Genomic DNA, 27,574 nt, shown 5'->3' with positions numbered 1-27,574 from the left:
AAGCGATGTGATGTGATATGATATAGAGTCTATCCAGGACTTGGGGGGAAAAAAATTCTATAAGTAGTTATCTGAAAATCAGGAAATAGGAGCTCTGTGTGATAAGGTGCAGAAGAGAAGCATTTGGCTGCCAGAAGGAGTGTTTGTAGCTCATGAATAATCAAATCAATAGGAAAACATTAATAACCAAAATATCCTGCAAATACAACAGACTCAAGTTTAATGGGGCCTCCTTAAAACATGCCAAAGGCCATTTTCATTGACTTCAAGAAACAGATACACACTCAGGAAATCTTCAGTAATGAGGAGCTTATTGGGTGGATGCAGTAGCTACTCTGAGCCAGTGCTCACCTTGTCTGTCTGTCTCTCTCTCTCTCTCTCTCTCCTGGGGTTCTGCCTTCTCTTGGCCTCTCCCGCTCAGCTGTCCCAGGCAGAGACAATCTGATAGGACCAGACGATTGGCGTTCAGTAGGAGTTTCTCTGTAGGCAGCCTTTAGCTCCAGCTGGTCCAATCCAAACAGCAGAACTTGTTCTGCTCAAAGCATGAAGCTTTTATAAACCATGAAAAAAAAGTTGCTAAGAGGCTACTTTGCTTGGAAGGGAGCTGCATAACTGGCACCTTAGAGGCTGTGTAAGGAAAAAAGTAAGAGTATGAACAGCTGATAAACAAACAAACTAGAAGTTCTGGCTAAGTTAGAAAGGAAGTAGAAGAGACTTCTGAGTTTTTCCTGTGACACTTACTGCTGTCTTTCATCTCCATGCCTTTTGCTTTGACACGTGAGGTTGAATTAAAAAGTCAATGTTTGTATATCTTTCCCTTACAAAAACGGATATTTCACTAACTTTCATTTAATATCTATTACTTGAAATGCCATAGGCTTCTTCTGCCAATTTCTGTATCCAAATTCCACCTATCCTTTAAGGCCCAATTCAAATGCCAATTCACCATGAACCCCCTCACCCCACCTTGAGTCTTCCAGCTAAAAGGAACCATGCTGCCCTCCCAAGTCTCTGAATATTAATTTACCAGAACCCTAATCACCATCCACATTGTATTGTAGGTGTTCCTCTACGTGACTGACTTCAACTTCTAACCGTGAGCATCATCTTTAAGCCTACCTCCCCTCTTCCCCAACATTAACTGGCGCCACATCCAGCATAGACTAAGGGCTTATGGCAGGCAGAGTAATGATTCACAGGGTACCTTACTTGGTAAAAGGGAATGAAAGCTTCATATACAATTACAGTTGCTAATCACCTGACTCTGAGAGAGGAAGATCATCGAGATGGGCCCAATTTAATCACAGACATCCTTGAAAGTGGAAGAAAGGCCAGAAGAACCAGAGTGATACAATGTGAGAGGAACTCAACCTTCCATGGCTGGCTTTGAAAATGGAGGAAGGAGCTATGAGGCAAGAAATGCAGGCAGCCTATAGAAACTGAAGTCAAGGAAACAGATTCTTCTTCCCTAGTGAAAGTCATTCAGTCGTGTCCAACTCTTTGTGACCCCATGGACTATACAGTCCATGGAATTCTCTAGGCCAGAATACTGGAACAGGTAGCCTTTCCCTTCTCCAGGGCATCTTCCCAAACCAGGGATCAAACCCAGGTCTCCCGCATTGCAGGCGGATTCTTTACCAGCTGAGCCACCAGGGAAGCCCTAGAGAGGCCAGAAAGAACACAGCCCTGCCAACACCTTGATCTCACCCACTGAGACCCATGTCTAACTTCTGACCTACAAAACCATAAGATAAAAACTTTATGTGGTTTGTGGTAATTTGGTATAACTAGCATAGAAAACAAATATGAAGTTTTTATTTCTAAACAAGAATTAAATCAACTCAAATTTCATAGAACGTTACATTTAGAAGATTTTTCTTTATTTATGGAGATAAGTAGGAATGGAAATCTTTCTTTTCATTAAAACACACATTCATAATTATATTTTTTTAAATATTTGAGAAAGAAGGAAGATCATTCATAACCTCACCAAGGTGTAACTGCTTTCATTTTTTTCTTCTTTTCCATCCTTGATCATCGCCACATACAATTTTACACTGAAATAACAGCATTTATAGCAGAAATATAATTGTATATTCCTTTACATTTGACACTGTTTAATAAGTGTTTTCATAGCTCTGTGTGGTCCTCACAATTGTCATTATAACCACTGCCTGTAATTTAGTAAGCTGGGATACTAGAATTTACTTTCATTCCTATTTGGTGGGTCCATTGGGTTCCTTCAAGTATATTTCCTTACACTTAGATAAAATACTAAAATTAATATTTGTCTTCATTTAGGCTTCTGTTTCTGTTGAGTTATTTGTGGGGCAAATTTCCATAATGGAGATAACTGAGAGAAAGAGTCAGAGTGGTGGTTATGGCTCTTGACAACATCACTGGGGAGATTCGAAGAAGGCTGCAGGAAGCTCACCAGTTCCACAACTGTCTTGGTCAGCATTTGGGGCTTATCATAATTGTTTACATTGCACTGCTTTTGATTCCTAGTCAGAATTAACATGTATCCATTTGTTATATTTAATTAGCTATATTATTATTAAGCAAAATATGGTTACAGCTTTGGTTCATTTAAATACCAGGGACTTGATTGTTTTTACTATAAATAACACTTTAAAAACATTCTTAATGCAGTTCTGAACTTTCTGTCAAATTTATATATATATATATATATGTTTTGCCATTTAGTCTGCTTTTTTAAGTTTGTGGTGGTTGTTGTTTATTTGCTCAGTTGTGTCTGACTCTCTGTGACCCCATGACTGTAGCCCACCAGGCCCCTCTGTCCATGGGATTTCCCAGGCAAGAATATTGAAGTGTATTGCCATTTCCTTCTCCAGGGGATCTTCCCAACCCAGGAATGGAACACAGGTCTCCTGCATTGCAGGTAGATTCTTTATCAACTGACCCACCAGGGAAGTCCTTTTAAGTTCAGTTATTCAACCAAACCAACACATCAACAACAAAATGAAACAACTTATATGCTATCTAAAGTCTATGTAGTAGACAAGGCAATCAGAATAAATTTAAAAATTTGAGTATTGTATGAATAACCTGTTATGGTGGCTTTAATTTTAATCTGATAACTGACTACATAACTTATTAATAGCAATTTATTATTTGTGGCAAATTTTTGGTAGCTCATTTAATTTTCCTTTATCTCCCAACAGAGCTATAATTTGAAAATGAGCAAAAAACCTTAAAATCAAATTAAGGAAAAAAACTCTCTTAACATTTTTTTTCTATTTACAAAATAGCCTGTTTATTTTATGAAATTTCAAATAATAGAAAAGAAACAAAATAAATGAATTTCAACTCTGATCTCATCACCCATAAATAATTCCTAGCTATGGAGTTCATATATTGTAATAGTTGTTGTTTGGTCACTAAGTCATGTCCGACTCTTTGTAACACCATGGACTGTATCCCACAAGTATCTCTTGTGTATCTCTGTCCATGGGATTTTCCAGGCAAGCCTGAAGTGGGTTGCCATTTCCTTCTTCAGGGGATCTTCCCAACCCAGGTATCAAACCCGTGTCTCTTTATGTTTCCTGCATTGGCAGCCAGGTTCTTTACCGCTAGCACCACCTGGGAAGCCCCTCTGAAAATTTAAAATGACAGAAAAGAATTTTTACATAAATGGATTTCAGCTTTGATCTCATCACCCAGAAATAACTCCTGCTAAGGTGAGGTGTATTCTCTTTCAGTCTTTTTGTCAAGTGTGTGTGTGTAACTACATAAAAATCTCAACAAAAATTTGATTGTACTATTTTGCATCATACTATTTTATCACTTAGTATTTTTGTATGATTATTCTCCTATTTCATTAAATTCTTTTGAACCAACCATATAATTGAATAGCATAGTCTACACGGGCTAATTGGGCTCTACCTTAGAAGCAGTTCAAACTCCTAGGAAGTTCGAAGGAAGTCTTCTCATTCCTTAGTGGAAGGATGAGTCCAGTTTTTCTGCCCCTGGCTCTGAGATCAAGTTCATGGAGCCTCCCAGGAGCAGCTGACAACAGAAGGACGCCTCTGTGGAGAACCAAAGTTCTCCCCGTGACTCCACTCTGTCACGCACCCTCGTCCACCTCCTACAAGTCCACACACATTGTGTTCCAAGGCATCACTTTCTAGGAGACGTTTTCCTCTTGTTTCTGCAGCTGTTTTTAATCACAAGCTTTGGGTACTACATCCCAAGGAAACCCTGGCAGAGACAAAGGTGTAAAGAAGGAAGAGACAAGGCACTTATCAGAACCATCTTAGACACCCTGTTTACGGAAAGGGATCTTATCCACTTCACATGTATTACTGGGATGTGACAAAAAAGTAGAGGAGACAAGGCCAGACAAACTTGGTGTCAGTCCCCACACTGCCTTTTAATTGCCAGCTGGGTGACCTAAGGAAAATCCGTTAATTGAACTTTAATCTCCTCCTCTGTACAAAAATAAATACACCAGTAAATTATAAGGGTTAAATGTTTATGGAAAACCACTTTGTAAATTATAATGAACATTCCTGTGCCTTGAGAAGAGAGGAAGAAGGAACTTCTAGGGCATTCTTCTTCGCCTCTATTTTTCATTCATTAGTAGTAGTGTTAGTTGCTCAGTTGTGTCCAACTCTTTGCGACCCCATGGACTGTGGAATTCTCCAGGCAAGGAAGCCCTTTCATTCATTATACTTCCACAAATTATCAGCAACAAAATGAACTGTGTGTGTGTGTGTGTGTGTGTGTGTGTGTGTATCTGAAACTCTACAAAGGAGATTCGATAATTCAGAGGGAATTGAAGTTTTGAGAAAAGTTATGCTAAGAGCTGTAACAAATGCTCAAAATACAGTGGACCAAAACAAAAGTTTTGCTGCAAATGGGAACATCCAACACAGGGGCTTCTGGTTGCTGGGCAGTCTTTCAGGGACCCAGGCTCCTTCCATACTGTGGCTCTGTCCTCATCCCCTGCATGCAGCCAGCAGGTTAGAAAATAAACGAAGGCATACATCTACTTCTTAATTGCCACAGTGAGAAAGTGACACCCATCAATTCTACTTACATTCCCTTGGCAAGAATCCACTCCATAGCAAAAGAAGCTGAGAAACACAGCCTGAGCTTGGTGGGCAGCTATCCAGTCTGCAATATAGATTAATATAATTAATAGAAGGAAACAAACGCAAGAAAAGATACTAAGATGAAGCACTGCCTATAGTTCTGGGCTACAAGTGAATGATATCATTTTCTTTGTGATCTCATAGCCTTATTTACAGCATACTCTTTTATAAGCATATAGTTGTACAGCATATTCTTTTTTATATTGAAGTATAGTTGGTTTGGTCTCCCCAGGTGGCTCAGTGGTAAAGAATCCACCTGCCAAGCAGGAGACACAGGTTCAGTCCCTGGGTCAAGAAGATACCCTGGAGAAGGAAATGGCAACTCACTCCAGCATTCTTGCCTGGGAAATCCCATGGACAGAGGAATCTGGTGGGCTACAGTCCATGGGTCACAAAAGAGTCGGACACAACTTAACAACTAACCACAACAACATAGTTGGTTTACAATATTATGTTAGTTTTATGTGTACAGCTTAGTGATTCAGTTATTTTTTCTGATTATATTACATTATAGGTTATTACAAGATATTGAATATAAGTCCCTGGGCTATACAGTAAACCCCTTTTGCTTACCTGTTTTATGTATAGTAGTTTGTTAATCCCATACTCCTAATTTGCCCCTCCCCCTCCTCTTTGGTTGGAGAAGGCAATGGCACCCCACTCCGGTACTCTTGCCTGGAAAATCCCATGGACGGAGGAGCCTGGTGGGCTGCAGTTCATGGGGCCACTAAGAGTCGGACATGACTGAGTGACTTCACTTTCACTTTTCACTTTCATGCATTGGAGAAGGAAATGGCAACCCACTCCAGTGTTCTTGCCTGGAGAATTCTGGGGATGGGGGAGCCTGGTGGGCTGCCGTCTATGGGGTCGCACAGAGTCGAACACGACTGAAGTGACTTAGCAGCAGCAGCAGCAGCCTCCTCTTTGGTAACCTTAAGTTTGTTATAAGACTCTATGTGTGTGAGTCTGTTTCTGATTTGTGTATAGATCCATTTGCATTATTTTTTAGATTCCACATGCATTTTGTGGAATATTTGTCTTTCTCTGGGTGACCTACTTCACTAAGTACAATATTCTCTAGATCCATCCATGTTGCTGCAAATGGCAATATTTCATTCTTTTTATGGCTCAGTAATATTCCATGGTATATATACCATATCTTCCTAAGCCGATCATCGGTCAATGGGCATGTGGGGTTTTTGCATTTCTTGGCTACTGTAAACAGTGCTGCTATGAACACTGGAGTGCATGTACCAATTCAAATTAGAGTTTTCATTTTTTTCCAGATATATACCCAGGAATGGGATTGCTAGATCATATGGTCAGTCTGTTTTTAGTTTTTCAAGGAGCCTCCATACTGTTTTCCATAGTGGCTGCACCAATTTATATTCCCACCAACAGTGTAGGAGGGTTCTCTTTTCTCCACATCCTCTCCAGCATTTATTATTTGTAGACTTTACAGGATACTATTATGGTCTTGTTTATGAGGGTCATCAGAGGAAGACTACCTTGGCTGATGTATTTATTTGTTGATTTTTCATTCATTCAAAAAATATCAGTCAAGTACCCCTTATGAGCAAGTAACCTATACCCATGAAAAGTGGTACATTGGAGGCCTGTGCTCTCCCTTTGTCCTGAAAACTTCAAGAGAAGAGCTGTTATGCCCAAACGCCTCTGTCCCTTTCTAATACTGAAAAAGATTTCCAGGTCAGCCTGCTCATTCAGATATGGCCTCGGCTTCTTACAGTTATATGGCCTTAGGCATGCTGTCTAGCTTCTCTGGGCTCCTGCTTTCTTATTTGTAAGAAGAGGCTGCATGAAGGAGTGCCTGTAATGTCTTAGCACAGTGCCTAGAACACAATGAGGGCCCCACACATATTGTCTCTGTGACCATCATCACCACACCTTCCTCGATACACCCCACACTGTCGACTATAACCACCTCTGCTTGAATGTGCAGTTTGGGGAACTGGGCGAAGAATTTGTTATTCAAATAAATAACTTTTTCTGAATGCACTAGCTGTGAAATCTGCCAGTGAGGATGTGCGAAGTGTGATTATTTCGATGATGGGAAATTGGAAAGAGAATGTTCTAAATTGTGGCTTGCCAATCCTTTTCATAGACAAATATAATATTAATAGATATCATTTATTAAATATCCACTTCTGTGAAAAATGCTAAACTGAGTTCTTTATATATTCACTTTAATTCCCACTGTAACCCTGTGAACTAGGTGTTATTGTCACCTATTTTACAGAATGAACAGCAATAACACTGAAGATGAATATCAGAGGGGCTTGTAATTTGCCCAAAGTCACACAGTTGGTAAATAGAAGAGTGGGGATTTGAGCCCAGGTGTGTCCAGCTCCAGGTCTATTCTCTGCCCAAGGGGAACCCTGCTTCCCTGGTTCCTTTAATAAGGCTCTTTCTTGAACATGTGAGGAGAGTCATATTATTCACATGACACATCATGGTTTTCAAACTCCGTGCTCTCTCATAAGCCTCATACCAACTTGTGAAATAAACAGGGCAAGGATTACTGTCCACCCTGGACAGTGAAGAGAAACTAAGACTCAAGGAGGCCTCTCTGTGTTATGTGAGAGAGTGGGTAACAATAATAGCAAACATTTCCTGAGTACTAGCTACCTGCATGCCTGGCATGGTGAGAATACATTTCTCACTGAGTGCCTTTAAAACTCCAAGAGATGAGTGCCTTTATTATCTCTACTTTGCACAAGCAGGAAAGGACACTTAAATATTAGAACCCTGAGCCAACCAACTAGAATGCAATGGAAAAGACAAAATTGAAACATGTTTTAAACCTAGAGAGACTGAGAAATTTTGTTTCCCATGTCCTCTGTCTGGAAACAAAACAAAACAAAACAAGTCATTCATCCATCCAGTATTTTCTGAGCATCTACTCTGTGATATGCGGCAGTACCCAGACAGACAATGGCCCTGCTCCAGTGGGGTGCAGCTTAGTAGGAAAAGATAGACAATACACAAGGAAACAAATTGGTAAATAATATACCTTCTGATAGATATACTGTTATGGAGGACATAGAACAGATTAAAGGGGTAGAGGATGGCGGGGAGCAACAAGTTTAGATAAGGTGATGATATATAGCCAAGTATCTCCCACATTTTAGGCTCCAAAATCACTGCATATGGTGACTGCAGCCATGAAATGAAAAGACACTTGCTCCTTGGAAGGAAAGCTGTGACAAACCTAGACAGCAGCATTTAAAAAGCAGAGATACCACATTGCCAACAAAGGTCCATATAGTCAAAGCTATGGCTTTTCCAGTAGTCATGTACAGATGTGAGTTGGTCCATCAAGAAGGGTGATCACCAAAGAACTGGTGCTTTTGAATTTTGCTGGAGAAGACTCTTGAGAGTCCCCAGGACTGCAAGATCAAACCAGTCAATCCTAAAGAAAATCAACCCTGAATATTGGAAGGACTGTTGCTGAAGCTGAAGCTCCAATACTTTGGCCACCTGATGCAAAGAGCCAACTCATTGGAAAAGACCCTGATTCTGGGAAAGACTGAGGGCAAAAGGAAAAGGGGGAAGCAGAAGATGAGATGATTGGATGGTGTCATTGACTCAATGGACCTGAATTTGAGCAAACTCTGGGAGATAGTGGAGGACTAAAGGAGCATGGTGGGCTACAGTCTATGGGGTCTCAAAGAGTCAGACACGACTTAGTGACTGAACAACAACAAATCCCACATCCAGCCATGCAGACCTCTTGGGGGAAGGTTCCCAGCTCAAGAAAGCACGAGTGTGTTGTCTTTGACATGTTTGGAGGAGAGTAAGGAAGCTGGAGTGGCGATAGGTATAGTTAGAAATAGAGAAACAATAAAGACAGGAACACAGAGTAAGAATCATAGGAAAGGGCGGCCAGTTGTCACTCAGGAATGGAGATGAAAACATACTAAATTACAAATAGTAACAAGTCAAATCTAAGAGTATATTTTAAAAATACAGTGTATCCAAAGTGAGCTTATCCAAGGGGCAAAGGGCAGTTCAATATTAGAGAAACGAATCCTGTAATTTATCACAGAGATGAAGTAACATTATCTCAATAAATACGAAAAGGATTCAATAAAATTCAACATTCAGAATTAATTATTTTTAAATCTCAGTAAGTCAGAAATGGAATGTTAAGTTCTCAACATAAAAAAAGGATACCTATTAGAGATCCTCAATAATGAGATACTTAGTGGTGACATCTCAGAAGCATTCCCACTAAAGATAACAGCAAGACAAAAGTGGTTGCAGACACCGAGACTAGATATTATTGTCCCAAACGTCCAAAGACAAGGAAAAGAGGGACATAAAGTTTGAAAAGGAAAAAGAAAAGTTCACTTTTTAAGATAACTGCCCACCTTAAACATTCAAGGGAATCAATTGAAAACTATTAATATGAGCACTAGTAAGAAAGTTCAAAACTATGGGTATATACATCATATACCTAATCCAGTAACTTGCCTATATACTAGTATTAATTAAATAATTTTAGAAGGATTCAATTTATAACAAAAAACATAAAATTCCTAGAAAACAAATATAATTTTTAAATGTTTAAGATCTATTTGAAGATAAAATAACATGAAAACCTTTTAAATATCTGAAGTTTTAAAACTGATTAGGAAGACTTAGTATTGAAAATATACTGATTTACCCATCAGTGTAATTCCAATCTAAATTAACAGCATTTTTCATTCAGGTCTTATCCTTCCAGATGTCAAAACACACTTAAGCTATAATAATTAAACTAGCCTAATATTGGTGCAGGTATTGATGACTAGATCAATGGAACAGATTAATAAACCAAGAAGCAAACCTGATTATATGAAAATGAACTATACAATAAAGGTGGTAGTTCAAATTACTAGAGAAACTATGGACTAATCCACAATTGAGACTGGACCAATTATCTATTCATTTGGGGAAAAAATTAAGTTAGATTCCTAACTTGCACCATTCATCCACAGAAAATAACCCTCAGATGAAGTTTAAAGGATAAAACTATAAAAATATTAGAGGAAAATATAGGTGAGTATCTTTTATGAATTTGGAATGTCAGGGCCTTCCTAAGAAAGAGACAAAAATCTAGAAATTATAAAAATTTCATAGATTTATGCTTATAAAATATATAATATTCTGTCAGTCAGAATATACCATAAACCAGGTTATAAGATAAGCCAAGTTTAAAAGACTGAGGAAAACTATTTACAACACACTTAACTGGTAAAAGATTAATATCCAGAACACACAGAATTCTAACAAAGCAGAAAGAAAAAGACAATTGACAAAGTAAATTGTAAAAGTTTATAAAGGAAATAGACAACTGACAGAAAAGTAATAACATACAATAACCATGCAAAGCTGCATTAGTCAGGGAAAAGAATTATCTGACAAAAAGTTAAAAAAAAAAGATACCAAGTGTTGGCAAAAACGTGGAGAAACCTTCTCATATACACTACATATGTAGACTGGTGAAGCCAGTTGATGCATGCCATTTGAAAACATCCATTGAATCTTAAATGTACATATCAAAGGACCCAGCTATTCCATTCCTAAGACTCTTTCAAAAAAAAAAAAATAGTTGTTTGTGTGCCCCACACAACTCATTGTACAAGTTTTTGTACATGGATCCAAGAATGTTCATCACAGTATTGTGTGCAGTAGCAAAAAAATAAAACCCTAACCTACTATTAATAGGGAGGGGAATAGTTAAGTAAATTATGGCCTACCCATTCCTCAGAAAGCAGAGTGCATTAGTGATATGGCAGGAGGAAGAGCTCCACAATATATTACTTAGTGAAAAAAGCAGGCAGCAGAGATATAGGATTAATATGTGAACATGTGTAAATGCTCCAAGAGGGGAGACAGGTATCCACCACACTTCTTCCAGGGGTGGGGAGAGGTGGGGAAAAGCGACCGCACCTGCTTTTCTATATCACATCTATCTCTTTTAACTCTTTTACAAAAAGAATTGAATTGTATCATTTGAATAATAAAGAACATCTTAAAGCATGCATTACATATCATCACTCCAACTATGTAACTGAAGGATGGGATAAAAGAGAAAGAGAAAGCAGTGTATTGTAGGTTCACATCTCAGGGCTTCAGGTCCCTGGCCTTGAGAGTCAGACCCATGGATGGCAAGAAAGGGAGGAAGGGGTACCAATTGTCTAGAGAAGGCTCAGATGAAAGGTAACCCATCCTCCTGGTCACCATGTATTCCCCCTTGGTCCTGGGTGGATCTGCTTCAGTGTCACTGGCCAGTGAGCCTGCTCTCCATCTGACCTATCAAGGACACTCCCAATTCTTCATTCTCACAAGATTCTTTAAGATGCCTTCCTATCATTTATGACATCAGCTTGCATACTCCTTGTTATATGTAACTCTAGGATTTACTCTTGCCTGGAAAATCCCATGGACGGAGGAGCCTGGTGGGCTGCAGTCCATGGGGTCGCTAAGAGTCGGACACGACTGAGCGACTCCACTTTCGCTTTTCACTTTCATGTGTTGGAAAAGGAAATGGCAACCCACTCCAGTGTTCTTGCCTGGAGAATCCCAGGGACAGGGGAGCCTGGTGAGATGCCGTCTATGGGGTCGCACAGAGTCGAACATGACTGAAGTGACTTAGCAGCAGCAGCAGCAGGATTTGAACTAAGGTATCTGGTCAGACTTTCTCGGGACAGGTGTCTTCCTCAGATAACTTCAATTTCCTGGTTTACCACCCTTGCCCCAGTCAGCACAGCTGGAAAAAAATTTTAACTTATATTATAACCTCAATACATGGCAGCCAATAAATCATTCCTTAAATAATTACAAGCCTGCAGGAATCAATATTTAGGACTCCAGAATAAAATTCTGAATTGCAAAGTCACTATTACCATTATTAATTATTAAAATAATTAGTGGGCATAATATTTCACATTATCAAGCATTTTCAATTGATTATTCAAGTGACCTGTACAATAACCCTGTGAGCTATACAAGATAGGAATTATTTTCCCATTCTTTATGTAAGTCAGAAAATTGAGGCCCGTAAAGGGAATGTGATTGCCAAGATCCCATCGCTAATAAGAGGCAAAGCCAAGACTGAATACAGGCTTTTGGATTCTAAAACATGTGCTCTTTCTACATAAATCCAGCTCATTGCAAAATAATCAGTAATAGCACATTTATGCAAACTCTCACCTGGTAAATTTAATGCTCACAAGCATTGTCCCTAACCCAGAAATGAGGAAACCTAACGCCTGGGCCAGCCCCCAAACCAGCTCCGTTAGAGTCTCAGCTCTGGGCCCAGCCTTCATTCTAGAAGCCTTTGCCTCAGTAAATTGTTCCCAGTCCGACTCAATGGCTTCTCTGCCCCAGCAGACTAGAAATAGAGAATTGAGCGGGTGGTAGTGGGGGCAGGAGGAACCTTTGAGTCGCAAGCTGTGCTGTTCTCTTTGTTTTTACTCAACCATGAATCTTTGTTCTACGATGCAAATTTTGAGAAGTTGATGCCAATCTGCTCTGAACAAAAGAATTTTGGTCTGAAAAAACAAAGCTTGAGATGGGAAGTCTGGCTTTCCTAGTTGCGCTTTTGAGCATCTGCCTCTACCCAACACCCTCCCACATTGGGTCTCTCCCAAAGGTAGGCACGAACTTTGAGGAAAACTTCTTGGGTTGCTTACCAGTCACAGAAGACAGGGAGAGAACAGGGTGCTATATTCAAGGTTACTAAAATAAATATCCTCACAATACTTAGGAAATTGAACCAGCTAACCCCAAGGGCCTTCCCTCGACACCTCAGAGATCTTAGGGTACTTGGTTTCAATGGGGATTTATCAAAGGCTTGACCTTTTACTTTTTCCAAATGTAGTTTCCCATTGGCTTTATAGCCATATTGTTGTATTAATGATATTAAGTATATGTATTTATTAAGCAAATAATTATTCAACTAAAGTGTACTTTTTCCATGTTTTCTTCTAATGCTCACCCATATACCCCAAAAAGGTAGAAATGGACCAAAATTTTATTCTGCTAGCTTACATAAGCATTTGTGCCTATTGGTGTGTAGATTTTTTAATCATTTTAATAGCTATAAAGAAAGCTGAGTGCAGAATAATTGATGCTTTTGAACTGTGGTGTTGGAGAAGACTCTTGAGAGTCCCTTGGACTGCAAGGAGATCCAACCAGTCTATCCTAAAGGAAATCAGTCCTGATTATTCATTGGAAAGACTGATGTTGAAGCTGAAACTCCAGTACTTTGGCCGCCTGATGCGAAGAGCTGACTCACTAGAAAAGACCCTGATGTTGGGAAAGATTGAGGGCAGGAGGAGAAAGGGACGACAGAGGATGAGATGGTTGGATGGCATTGCCAACTCAATGGACATGGGTTTTGGTGGACTCCGGGAGTTGGTGACGGACAGGGAAGCCTGGCACATTGCGGTTCATGGGGTCACAAAGAGTTGGACACAACTGAGCTACTGAACTGAACTGAACTGAATATTTAATTCATGGTTATATCTCAATTTACTTAACATTCTAGTGTTGGCCTTGAATCTATTCATAATTTTACTGAAACTACAAATAATGCTTCTTTGAGCATCTTTATCTTCCATTGAATGATTTACTTGCTCTAAAATATAGTTCTTCCTAGGTTTTGATAAACGTTAAAAATTAAAGTTAATCCACTAACCTCAATATTGGACATTAACTTCAATTTTGCTACTATTAATCACAACTATATTAATAGGCTATTTTTTGTATTTTAATATCTTCTTTCTCAATCTCTAGTTCAGTTTTATCTGTTTTAAAACAGCCTCACTGATCTTTCTCACAATCACAGGGATGGGGCTATTTCAAAACTTTTAGAAGAAATGTATAGATACACATCTCATATTTTAAGTTCTGATGAAAAAATATATATTACCTGCCAGCTCATATGATAACTATTAAATAAAGAAGTCAGTCTATATCTGCCACTTTCAGTAGTGAATTTTCCTCTGTATCAAAGAAATTAATCTTTTTTTAAAATTGAAGTATAGTTGATTTACAATGTTGTATTAATTTCTTCTGTACAGCAAAGTAATTCAGAAGATATGTTTATATATTTATTCATTTTCATATTCTTTTCCATTACGGTTTATCACAGGATACTGAATGCAGTTCCCTGTACTATACAGTAAGATCTTGTTGTTCATCCATCCTACGTATAACAGTCTGTGTCTGCTAACCCCAGTTCCCAGTCCTTCCCGCCTCCCTGCCCTTGGCAGCCACAGGTCTGTAAGTATCTGTATCTGTATCTCTGTGTCTGTGAGTCTGTTTCTGTATTATAGATGTGTTCATTTTTGTCATGTTCTAGATTCCACATATAAGTGATATGACACTGTATTTGTCTTTCTCTTCTGACTTGACTTAGTATGATAATTTCTAGGTCCATCCATGTTGCTGCAAATGGCAAGATTTCATTCTTTTTTATGGTTGAATAATGCTCCATTGAGTGTATATCCTCCATCCTCTTTATACATTCATTCATCGATGGACATTTAGGTTGCTACCATGTCTGGCTCTTGCGAATAGTGTGCTATGAACATTGAAGTACATGAATCTTTTCAAATTATAGTCTTGTCTGGATATATGCCCAGGAGTAGGATTGCTAGATCACATGGCAACTCTATGTTTAGTTTTTTGAGGAAGCTCCATAATGTTTTCCATAGTGGCTGCACCAACTTACATTCCTACCAACAGTGTAGGATGGTTCCCTTTTCTCCACACCCTTTCCAGAATTTATTATTTGTAGAGTGTTTAATAACAGCCACTCTGACCAATGTGAGATGGTCCCTCAATACAATTTTGATTTGTATTTCTCTAATAATTAGCAACGATGAGCATTCACAACCTAGGAATATGTTTTATATGGATTAAAGTTGGGATGAATTTTAAATAAACCTCCCAGGAGATACTTGTCGTGAGGAAAGTTTGAAAACACCTACTTTAGAGCTTGGGTCATGGAGTAAAGGCCACAGGGAGTTAGAATTTCCACTCACCTGAGAGAATTCCTCAACAATCAGACCCACCTAGTGGTAAAAAGACTGCCAGGGAGTCACCCCCTGTCATTGGAAGTGTTTCTCTGGAGACCAGATAACCACAGCCATCTCTCTGGGAGACTCCAGGGTGCATCACAAAAGTTCTGGTCCCCTCTGAACTTGGGCGGCTGTCTTCTCACCACATTTCCAAGACTCTACAGGGCTCTGATATGAGCAGATGGAACCAGAGGCCTTAAGTGTCCTTTCCACTCTAGCACTGCTTGATTCAGAAACAAATAATTCCCTATGTAGTCAATATCTTCCTATTCATCTTTCCAAGAAGACATTATAAGGACTTTTTGTTTGTAGTACAACTGGAAAATGAAAGCTAGTTGAGACCTGTAATAATCAGGATACTCTTGGTTTCTTAGCCACCTCCTTTGATCCTCAAATCCCCTCTGGCACACCCAGGAGGCTGCCCTCCAGCCTCCAGTAAGGACTTGGTACCTGAGTGCTCCCTAACTTCTTTGAGCATCTTTGGACATCTTTATCTTCTATTGAATGATTTACTTGCTCTTAAATTCCAGAAGGAAAAGTACTGGATTGAAGGACATGAATTCTATTATAGTACTTTCTAGGATCACAAGATCATGAAAACCATTATCTTTACCAACAACTTATACTAAACTCCATCAATTATATTTTGGGAAACTGAGTCACTGGCATAGCTGGGGCTGAAGTCATGGCCTCTTGACTTTAAGGCCCTTTCCATGAGTTCAACTTATTATATCTGCTTGAGGAGTAAGGCAGCTCAAATCTGAGAACCTGTTCTCTAAAGAACTAATCTCCAAAGTGCTTTGGTTAACCCAGGTACATATGTAGACTCCAGCCTTCTTGAGAGACTTCATACTTACTCATCGTTACACTAATTATTCAGCAAAATGTGAAGATTTGTGAAACATAGGGGCCTGGAGGCAGTGAAGAGCAAGGAGAAAGGTCACAGCTTGCACCTCCTCTCCAGCTACCCTCTGTCACTTCACTCTTCAAAGTGTGGCATGGACCAGCAGCATCAGCATCACTTAGAAGTGGGTTAGAAACACAGAATGCCAGGGAAAACCCCAGACCTACTGAATCACAACCTATGTTTTAACAAGCTCCCTAAAGTGACTTGCAGGCATCACACATTAACATTTGAGAACATTAATCTAGAGCACTCATAGAGAAAAAGAGCATTATTTTATATTTTTCTGATGATAAAAGTAATGAAAACTCATTGTGGAATATGTGGAAAATGTTCCCTCATCCCACTCCAAGGCTCTAAGAAGGAGTGAGGAGGAAGGTGGCTTGAACAGGAACGTAGTCAGGCTCTTGCACATAGTGAAAGCAAAGCCTCTCCCAGATCTTCATGTAATTAAGGCGGCAGCCATCCTAAATCCGGTATGACTGGCCTGGGGTAGAGTAGGCGGCCAACTGGTGACAGACAGACCATGGAGAAAGTGGCAAACACAACTCTGAATAATAACATGTAGTACTTACAACTTTGCAGGGAGGAGCAGTTTTGTAAACTATGGGGCAAGCAGGAAAACATTTCTCTTCTTCTGCAAGACTTTCATCTGGACTGACCGTGGGAACTGGAGAGGAGTGCTGGGTGGGAGTCTCTGGGGAGCTATCCAGACCAGAGAGTTCAGGTCGAGGAGGGCAAGGGACTTTGGAGGGAAGGACAGGACTCCGGGTGGGGTTCCCAAGATGAGGGAGATCTGAAGAGTGGTGAAAGGATTAGGGTGCTTTTAGAAAGGAGAATAAAGAGGAGCAAGGCTAGGAAATGAGACGTGTTTACCTTTCCCTGAAGATGGGAAAAGCAGAGACTCAGCAGTAGGGCGCTCATGCCACCCCCTCCATCCTCCAAGGCCAAGTGGCAGCCATCATAACCCAGTCTCAGATTCTGCACACAGGTTCATGGAGCAATACTCAATTCACATGGTAATACTAAAATTCTCCCTCATGGTTAAAAATTCTTTCAAAGCATCAGTTTAAAAAGTATCATTACCACATTTTATTTAAGTATTTCCCATATTTAGACGGTTAGATTATTTCTATTTTTTACTATTATACATGATAAGCCTCTTTATTTTCACACCTTTATCCATAAGCCAAATTCTTCACTTTTTTATTTAGGTAAACTTTTTTGAGTCACAGTAAACTTAAAAGTCGGAGAAGGCAATGGCACCCCACTCCGGTACTCTTGCCTGGAAAATCCCATGGATGGAGGAGCCTGGTAGGATGCAGTCCATGGGGTCGCACAGAGTCGGACACGACTGAGCGACTTCACCTTCACTTTTCACTTTCATGCATTGGAGAAGGAAATGGCAACCCGCTCCAGTGTTCTTGCCTGGAGAATCCCAGGGACGGGGAAGCCTGGTGGGCTGCTGTCTATGGGGTCACACAGAATCAGACACGACTGAAGTGACTTAGCAGCAGCAAGCTTAAAACTACACAATTCAAAAATGTACAGTTTAATGACTTTTTAATCAAGTCGACACTCCATAGAACCACTACCCTGATCAAGAAACAATATTACCAGAACCTCAGTTCCTGTTGTAGCCTCCTGTTGTACACCTCCTCCCAGGGTAACATTATCCAAACCTTCAAAACCAATAGGTTGAATTATATATACTCACATATATCTTACCGATACATATATATGTAATAGTCAAATATAAATATATACTCACATGTATCTTATATGTATATGTATGTATATTTGAATAATATAAATGACACACACATGTATATTGTGATATATATGTGTGTGTTTGTGTGATTTGTATTATTCAAACATAAAATTGTACAGATCTTGCATCTGGTTCTTTTTGCCTGACATCTTGTTTGTGAGATTCATCCATGTTTTTGCTTCTTGCAGTAGTTGATTCATCTCCATTTCTTTTGTATTTTGTTCAGCATCTTAGCACGAGAATTAGGCTACTTCAAGCTACTCTATCTTGGCCAGAAAAAGTAGTCCACTTATTTCTTTTGTTAAATTCTAAGTAGGATTTCTGGGCAAAAAGAAACAAGCAATTTCTTAGGACATAGCATGCTACATTCTGCTAATTACTTTCCATAAAGCTGTGACAATTTACACTCAAGAAAAAATGTTCCAATTCTTTTGAGAGATAAGTGTCAGAAGTTGTCCTAATAACAAAAACAATTTTAAAATACTATATTTTAAAACAGTATATTTTATAATTATATAATATATATTTTATGTAATATATATTTTATATAATATATAAAATATAAAATCTATATGATCTATATTTTAAAATACTATATTTTAAAATAGTTATAATATTTTATGGTATGTTTTAACTAATATATGTTATAAATACTAAAATGCTGATTATTGTTGTTTAGTTGCTCAGTCCTCTCCAAATTTTATGACCCCATGGACTGTAGCCTGCCAGCCTCCTCTGTCCGTGGAATTTCCCAGGCAAGAATAATGGAGTGGGTTGCCATGCCCTCCTCCAGGGGATCTTCCTGACCTAGGGATCAAACCAGCACCTCCTGCATTGGCAGACAGATTCTTTACCATTAAACGACCACAGAAGCCCCTGAAATGCTGATATCACATATTATAAGACCTTATTAGCTAATTTATTATTAAGTTCTTACAGGACTCTGAGAGGTAAATTTTATTACTGTCCTGTTTTAAAGATGAGGAGACTATGGCTCAGAAAAACTGAAGTAACCAGCTAAGTCACATGCTTAAAGAACAGCAGAGCATGGCCTTGGGCCCAGGTTCTCTGCCTCCACAGACAGTCCTCCTTACTCAAACCAGGGTGTCTTGTCTAAGTTACTGAAGAAGTATATCCCAGACACTGCAGGACAAAACTGGATGCCATGGAGAGGGCCATGTCACCCCTTGGTATGGAAATTAGCATCCATCAAAGCCCAGTTCAAACGTCACCCCCGCTTCCTCATAGGAGCCTCCCTGCATCCACCCAAGTGGAGCCCCACCCCTGTACCAGGAAGGGGCTCTTGTCAGTGGGATACTGAAATATCTTCGCTGGGACCATTTAGTCCAGAAATTGTAAGTAGGAGGCATACATTAGTAACACTCTTCCCCATCATTCCAATGCAGACATAACTAATCAATCACCCTCTAGGCACAGTCTACCCCTCTGAGCCCATCTCCACCTCTCCTAACATACTGGCCTCATCTCTGTTTCTTAGACGCGCTGACTTCCCATTCTACCTTGCAATCTGCACATCTGCCACAACCAGATGGCCTCATGCCTGGACCCATTTGTCACTGAGGTCTCAGCTCAAATACCACCTCCTCACAGAGGCTTTAGCTGACCTGCCCCCCACCCCAGTCTAAAATAGCATCACTGTCTCTGATTTATCTTTTGTAATATCATCAGCTTTTCAATGTGATGTATTTAGTTGTCTGTTTTTGTTGTTGTTACTGCTACAATTCCCTGAGAACAGAAGTCTCTCCTGATGTGTTCAACTATCCCCAGTACCTAGAAGAGTCCCTGGTACTTAGTAGTTGCTCAGTTGGTAGCTGCTGACTGAGTTAGTTAATAAAGATACATTTTTAAATCTTTCCAATCACAGCATTATGGCCATTCTCTGCCAGGGATAAGAATTGAGACAAGGGATAAAAAGTTTCTTCTAAGCCTAACTTCTCTGGCATCCCCATATTACAGATGGGAAACCAAGGCCCCAAACAAGAGGCATGTCGTTCTTAAAGCCAAAGAATGAGTGAAGGGGAGAGCTGGGACTGGTACCAGCTTCTCCCATCCCTTTATCTTACCACCCCTCCCCACCACATTGTCATGCTGGAAAGAGTTGTCATAACTCTCACCCACAAAGCAGAAGAGTAGGCCCCCCGTGCTCTAGAAGCTTGTCTATGGATTATGCACCTAATTACCGGCTGCCCTTTTATTTTTCCCCATTCTGTGGGTAAAAGTCTGATCACATATAAGATTTTCCCTGTGTTTCCGTGGATACAAAACGATCCTAATTTCAAACTCCCTTGTAAATGACAAATGAGTGAACTTATTTTTAATAAAAACAAGGAGAATCATACATGTGAACTTAATAAAATCTAATTTGGGCAATTTGGAGCTCATAAAACAAAACCTGTATGTTAAAACTAGCAATTAGCTTTGTGAAACAAGCTACAGTGAATCTGGCATTGAGGAGGGTTGGGAGCCAGAAGACTCAGAGATAAGGAAATGTGACAATAATGTGGGAAAGCGGAACAGGCTGGGATAACACAGTTCTCAGTGTCGGATGATTCAAGTTCAAGACCCCAGATTACCACTTTGCTCTATATTCTTGAGCAAATCACTTTCCCTCTTTAGAACCTTGGGTACTCGTTTTTTAAATGGAGTTAATAAAACCTCCTTTACTTAGTAGGATGGTTGTACAGACAGATAAGAAAATAAAAAGGGACTTCCCTGGTGGCCCAGAGGTTAAGACTCCATGTTTCCAGTGCAGGGGGCACGGATTTGATCCCTGGTCAAGGAAGTAAGACCCCACATGCCACATAACAAAAATAAAGAAAGAAGGTGAATGAGCACGAGCTCTGTAAAAGTGCCCAACGATTTTTATCCTCTCACCCATCTACATTCTTCCCAGCAAGGAGGGGAAAGGAGGATCATGGACAGTCTAACCTAGGTCAGGGGATACAGAGTGAAGTGGCTGGAGGGCAGGCGTGTAACCCTCCACATTCACCAGCATTAAGGCATCAGGGACCTACGACAGGCTGGGGGTGGGGGGAGGGGTAACTCCCAGAGGTGGTTTACAGGAACCAGAAGCAAATCCACATGTCAGACTGAGCCTGGGGACTATCTTGTCTCCGACAAGTGGTCACCAAGGCCCCACACATCTGTCTCTGACAGATCCCTTTCACATACAGGTCTTTGCCAGCAGGCTGTATCCTTAACCATTTTGCAGATGAGAGAAATGAACCTCTGGAACTCAGGTCCCACAACTAGGTGGCCCAGTCCAGAATCAAGGCAGGTTTCTGACTTCCCTCTCCTGGCTGCTCACCCTCACCTCCCAGGGCTACAAAAGCACCTGACTGTAAGGCCAAGAACCTGGTCTCTTGGGTCCCTTCATCTTCCCCAAGGGCACTCGACGCTTCTATCGGAGCTGCTGGAATCACATTCCCCAAGAGCAAGGTCTTCATCACAGAGGCCCCAGCAAGCAGCAGCTTTTCCCAGCCCCTCTCCTGAGCAACCACCACTCTAGGCAGAAAGTAATTTTTTCCTAGTGCCTTCCCAGAAGCAAAGTGGATAATTAATTGCACTGAATAACACATTAAATATACTAATAATTGGGTAGTCACAGCAAAATGATTACTTTGAAGAAATATTACCGATTCCCTGTTGTACTTAACATTTCTCCTTATTTATCATTACCATTTTAATCAATAATAGTCACAATACTAATAAATCCATCTTAATTTTAATTGTGTTCAATTGGATGTACCAGTACTTGAGTATTCTGAGCATACTTCATTATTTATATTAATTTAAGATCACTTAAAGGCAAATTACAGAGTTTGTACTTTCAAGTGGATAGGTAATTATGACAAAGTTTCTCCAGATTCAGCATTTTCAAGCACTGAGGATGGCGAGGTGTCAGACACCTGCCCTTTTCTATTAATGTGAGGGTCAAAGATGGAGAAGATGCAGGAAGACTCTCAAAGTCCCCACTTGAATTAGCATATCCTGGCCCTTTAAAAAAAAAAAAAAAAAAGGCTGGGGTCTCTGAAAGTATGATTAATGGCTCAGCAGCTTTGCCTTTACTTATGCTGTCTCATGCTTCCCTGGTGGCTCAGTGGTAAAGAATCTACCTGCCAATGTAGGAGACGTGGGTTCAATCCCTGGGTCAGGAAATCCCCCTGAGGAAGGAAATGGCAACCCACTCTGGTACCCTTGCCTGGGAATGCCCATGAATAGAGGAGCCTGGTGGGCCACAGACCATGGGGTCGAAAAGAGTCGGACCCAACTTAGTGACTAAACAACAACATGCTGTCTCGTCATGAACTCAGCACTCATCTGTTCGTCCACCAACATCAGGGCCAACTCCACTCTAGGCACCAGAAGGCAGCGAGACTGAAAGAGGTTCAGATAAAGAGTGGCAGCGGCCAACAGGCAGATGAGCGGATAGCATGCAACGGAAGGGCTCGAGGAGTGCTTCTAGAGCAGAGGCATCTTTCTAGGTCGTGGAATAGCCAGGGATGGGGCAGCAGATCCCATTTTTGGCGCAGAGCCAGCTCCAAGGTTTCCAGCAGAATGGGGGTTTCCAGAGGTAACACAGCGATCGCAGTGGAGAAGGACCAGAACAATAGTGGCAAGGCAAAACTGGACCTGGGACATGGCTCTGATTGGACTCCTGGGGATTAGTGATGCCAGAATGAAGGAGGAAAGCCAGGAAGAAGCAGCCAGGTGTAGGAGGTAAGATGAGTTTCCCTGCGCTTAAAGGGCCAGGGAGCAGCCAGGTGGGAACACCCAGCAGACAAAGCAGAGATGCTGACTCAAGCCCAAAGGAGGGGTCAGCACTAGAGAGAGGTCTGGGAAGCCTCAGGAAGAGAGTCCCATGGGAGATAAGGGGACACTGTGGGCCTCACTTCACAGGTATGTACATGCTAATGTCCACAGCCCCACAGTCTGTAGCACGCCCAGTCTAGGAAGCTCCCTCTCTCCTTTTCTGCCCAGGTCCTAGCATACAGGGCATATCTTTTTAGTCAAGTTGTCTTGAAATGAAACTACACAACAGCTGTGTTGTCACTGGCCACCTTCTGTGAGAACAGCTGGTGCCTAAGCGAGTGGGTACAGGGGCTACATGTCCTGAGCAGTGGTCCTGAGAGCCGTGGGTCTGTGTGGGCTGTGTCTCCATGGCCACTCCACATAGCTAGGGCTCTGGAGTCCTGGCTCTGGCAACAAATTGCTAGGGTGGTTGCAACTGATGCTAACAATTTCTAGAAACCTAGAACTTGAGAACGGAGAGGAATTCAATGGGAAAGAGGCTCCACCTCCTGGTAATAATTCAAAACCAACATTTCTTCCGCACTTTACAGTCGATAAGCTATGTCAGCTTTTAAAATCTCAGTTAGCTCTAAATCTTGACCTGGGTGGTGGTTACCTGAGTGTATGCATATATGAAAGGAAAAATCATCAAGCTTACAATTAAGTTTTAGGACACTTTATTCTGTTACTTTTATGGTTTAAAAAACTCTAAACATTCAAGTGGATAATAAATAATATCTCATTTCATCCTCATAATCATCCTATGCAGTCAGCATCTTTGTTATCCTCAAGTAAAAGAACCTGAGGGTGGGTGACTCACTCTAGATTGAGGGCTGGTGCGTGGAATGACAGGGAAGCTGGAACTACTGGCACAGATCCCTCTGGTCTGATTTGGATGCTGGGGAAGATACCAACATTTACAGGGCTTGGAAGGGTTGAGGAGGGAGTGATCTTGGCACCAAAAGGCCTTGTACAAGTCTTTGGGACTGAGGTCTACTGTCTTCAGCAAGCCCTTTCTCTCTCTAAGACCCAGGTTTGGCCTGGGGAGATATTTTTTCTGGGTACAGGCTACTTTTTTGATAGAAACATGCGTTGGGCAAAATTCCAGGAGTCTCAGCATCTCACTAGTCCTCCAAGTTGCTCCCCACTGGTCTCTCCAAGCTTCCTTGGGAGTGTGTACCAAATGCAGAATACAAAAGAAAATCAAGCTAAGGTTGCCAAAAGCTTAGACGTCACAACTTATTGTTCATTCAAAAGGCAGCAGCAACCAAGCATCAGAATCTACCAGGTCCTTGGACCTCTGGAGGGGAATTGAGCTGACTACTTCCTTCTCTACCTAGTGTGGGAAACAGACTCTTAAAGCAAACAAAGGCCATAGACTATGAGAAGCCAAAGAAGATGCAAAATACTGTGGGAACCTTGAGCAGAAAGTAACCAATTCAGCCAGGGAGAGTGCAAGGGGTGTGACTTGAGCTAGGCTTCTATGTATAAATAAAAGTTTAACAGGCAGGAAGGAAGGATGTGCTTAGGCAAATACCCAGAGGTCGAAGACTTGGTGAGGTTGAGGAGGGAGGAGCTGGGGGTGAGGATGGAAAGGAAAGGAAGGGGTCAACCAAGAAGGACCGAGCAGTCTGGTTCCTCAATCTCTGTGGATACCCCTGTGCCTCCCAGAGGCTGGAAAGTGGACCCCTAAAAGTGTTTGCAATCCAGATGTGGCAGGCTTCTGTTCTCATCTTCATGACAACAGCCAGCCACGACTCGCCACAGCCCGAAGTGGAGCTGTCCAGCAGCGCTGTTCGTGCGGCTTATGGCACTGCCTTTGATACGCGGGAACTTTTCTCTCAGGAGTCTGAGAAAATTAGTCCACTTCGCTTCTCTCCAAGTTTCCAGCTTCAAGATGGGATTGAATCTCTGTCAGCTATCAGCTTTCAATGTGATGAATGGGCTCTTGGTTTCTGTATACATGTCTGGAAGGTCCAGATCCCCAAATGAGGCAACTGATCCACCTGGGGGAAATGGCATTTGACAGACATGAGGGATACAGACTGACCCATGGCTCCCCGGGGATTGGGTTGCAGACAGGCCTCCGACAACAAGAAGAAAAAATTTTAACATCTTTTTACTAAAACTAGACGCTCTTGAAACAATATTCTCCAGGCTTGAGAGACCAGGGATTTATTAAGATATCAGCAAATTGACTCTGAAATAATTCACACTCATAAATGTATGTTCTTTCTCATTCACTATCCTCCAGCCCCCTTTACCCAGCCAACCCCTCTCCCCATTTAACCTGACACACTCCAGGTAGAGCAGAGAAAGCTCTGGACCTGTGATCTGAAGATCAGAGTTCAAATCTCCTCTCTGCCAAGTTTACTATGAGGTCCTAGGCAAGACTCCCTGAGGAGCCTGTCTTTCTACCTGCAACACGGATGTGAAAGCAGCTCCCCCCAGGGTTGACTGATACATTATTCATCTCATTCACTGTATACCTCTGTGCCATACCCTGTTCTAGAGCCTGGGGGCTCAGAGGTGACTATAACCTGCCCCTACAACTCTAGAGGTCCAACGGAGAAAATAAGTGCCCTGTTGCTTTGCAAATTACACCACTAGTACATCTTAGTTACCAATGTTAATCTCAAAATGCTTGCAAGAGAAAACCGTTATCCTGTTTAGGATTAAAGGCTTGGAGTTAAACCTGAGTCACTATCTGACAAGCACAATATCCTTAAACTTTCTAGCCTTGATTTTTTCCATCTGTTAAAAAAAAAAAAAAAAAAGGAAATGGGATTAATAACAGTTATTTTGGCTGTTTGAAGGAGAAGTTGAAATAATGCACCCAAAATAGTTTACAGAACTGGCTGGTACACAGTAAGGGCAGAACCAATGTTAATATGACGATGATCACTTTAGGAGCATGAGATCTAGCACAGCTATCCCAAACCAGTTTCCTTACCGTGAAGGGGATGAGAATTCTGCCTTGGGTGCCACGTGGTGCCATGGGTTTCTCTGTTTATCCCTAGAGGCTTCCTTTCAGCGTCTTCTTCCCCAGCAGCTGCTCTGTCAGCAGTCCATATGCCGCCTCAGCTACAGAGCAGCTTTCAGCACAGGGCTGCCAACCCTGTAGAAGAACTTTGATGAGGAGTTCAGGGGCACGCGCGCTGTCATCAATCACTCCGCCCCCTGCTCCCCCAGCCTCCGGAACCCTTCCTGGAAACGGAAGTGGGCAGGCGAGCGGCAAGCAGCTGGGCCCGGTTCCGGGCAGGGTGTGCACGTGGCAAGGAGGCCAGCTGGAAGAACAGGAGGGGACAGATGCCTTGGGGGCCCGGATTTGTTCCTGCAGGAAGAATGCAAGGAGCTAATTGTCTCATTACCCGGGAGTGATCTCTCCATGGCCCTGCCAGGCCGTGTGGAAAGAACTTACCAGTGTGTGCATGTTAAAAGTCGGTGGGCGGCTCTGGAAAGCGAGCAGGAGGCTGCCCTGGGCCTGTGTTTCTCCTAAGCCTATGCTGCAGAGCGCATTCAAGCCCTGGGCACCCAGACCTTGGAAATACTGCTTCCAGAAATTCAGCCACAATCAACTAAGCTCCACATCCCTTCAGCTTAGTTGATTGCTGGAGAAAACTCCACCTTGTGCCTCCCTCTCCCCTCTCATCACACTTGACATGAACATAGACACACACACACACACACAGCCTACCTTATACCTTATTTAATGCTTATATCTGATCATTTACCCTGAGCAGTGATCTGATTTCCATTCCATTCCGTAACATATGAAAGTACCTGAGTCCCGGCTTGCCTCTTTTCTACACTGGTTCTCAGCCTTTGCCTTCCTGGCCCCCCAGCTCTGTAGCTTCCTGTGTACTCAGCCTCTTGTATCTATCCATCATGGTCAGCGCCATCCTTCAGGGGCCAGTTCGAAATCCACCTCTTCCTTAGGCTTTCATTACATGTATCTCCTTCCTTGCTACCTCTAATTTCAGACTGCCTGGTATTAAAAGAAAGTTAATTGACCTTCAGTGCAGCTCCTAAGCTTTTACAGATTTCCACCCACGTGCCCCCATCTCTAATTCCTCCATGACAGCCCTGTGAAGCAGGCATGCAAGTGCAGTTCCCCCATCTCACAGTGTGATCAGATGGATGCGAAGAATATTTACAGCCCATTCCAACATACTGTCTGCTTTTGGGGAGCCCTTGAAACACAGGAGACTAGACCTTACTTATCTGCCACCCCTTGGAGACTTAATTCTGGAGTCCTGGCTGTAGACCACTGCTAGAATCACCCTTTTATGCTCCTGCCACCCGTTAAGAGAATTCTGGCCTCATAATCTCACGTCCAAGACACAGATGGGTTTATCAGTGTATCTTACATGCAGGGACTGCATGTAAGAGAGACACAGTTATTGTATGTTTAACCAAAGAGAAGGAGCTAATTTCTTTTTTCTCACTTAAATCTGTATGGCCACCTCATAGCTAGCTGTAAGATGGTGCTCACTTCTAGCCTCACATTCATGTTCTAGGAAGAAAGGGAAAAAATAAAAAGAATAAGCAGCAGCAAGATAGAAGGGATAGCACCTACATCAGAAAAGCAAAACTTTCCTGAAATACCCAACACACTTCCACTTACATTTCAGTGAGCAGAACATGTCACATGACTATCCTCAGCTGCAAGGGAGGCTGGGAAATGTCATTTGGTTAGGTCAGCATATTGCCATCCCAAACTGTTTTAAGGTTCTGTTAATACAGAGAAAAAGGAAATGACACAAATGTGAGATTGTGACTTAAGATGTGTCTTCCTCACTAGGGAACAGGCTCCATGAAGTCAGGAAGCATGGGTGTTTAGGCCCACAGTTGTATTCCCAGAATCAAGTGTAGT

The 27,574-nt window shown here is 41.6% G+C and overlaps 2 long non-coding RNA genes across 5 annotated transcripts in view; one reads left to right on the top strand and one right to left on the bottom strand.

Annotated features, from left to right (window-relative positions):
- LOC147367244 (uncharacterized) overlaps window positions 1-14,513 on the top strand; it is a 527,308-nt gene extending 512,795 nt beyond the window's left edge. For all 3 annotated transcript variants that reach the window (XR_015169966.1, XR_015169965.1, XR_015169964.1), the window contains one exon: window positions 14,281-14,513. This is a non-coding gene — a long non-coding RNA (uncharacterized LOC147367244). The remainder of the gene's footprint in view (window positions 1-14,280) is intronic.
- LOC147367243 (uncharacterized) lies at window positions 1,859-25,919 on the bottom strand. Of its 2 annotated transcripts, XR_015169968.1 has the most exons (3): window positions 25,652-25,919; window positions 5,063-5,139; window positions 1,859-4,221 (listed from the first exon to the last, which is right to left on the bottom strand). It is a non-coding gene; the product is annotated as an uncharacterized LOC147367243 (long non-coding RNA). The 2 variants fall into 2 exon arrangements; XR_015169969.1 differs by lacking the exons at window positions 1,859-4,221; window positions 5,063-5,139 and adding an exon at window positions 23,359-24,704 and having other exon boundaries at window positions 25,652-25,913.
- Window positions 25,920-27,574: the final 1,655 nt, after the last annotated feature.

The sequence above is a fragment of the Bos grunniens genome, chromosome 8 (genome assembly GCF_055505025.1).
Source record: "Bos grunniens cultivar Pamir isolate PY7600 chromosome 8, Bosgru_T2T1.0, whole genome shotgun sequence".
Classification (NCBI taxonomy): Eukaryota; Metazoa; Chordata; class Mammalia; order Artiodactyla; family Bovidae; genus Bos; species Bos grunniens.
This window is presented reverse-complemented; position numbering and strand designations above follow the sequence as displayed.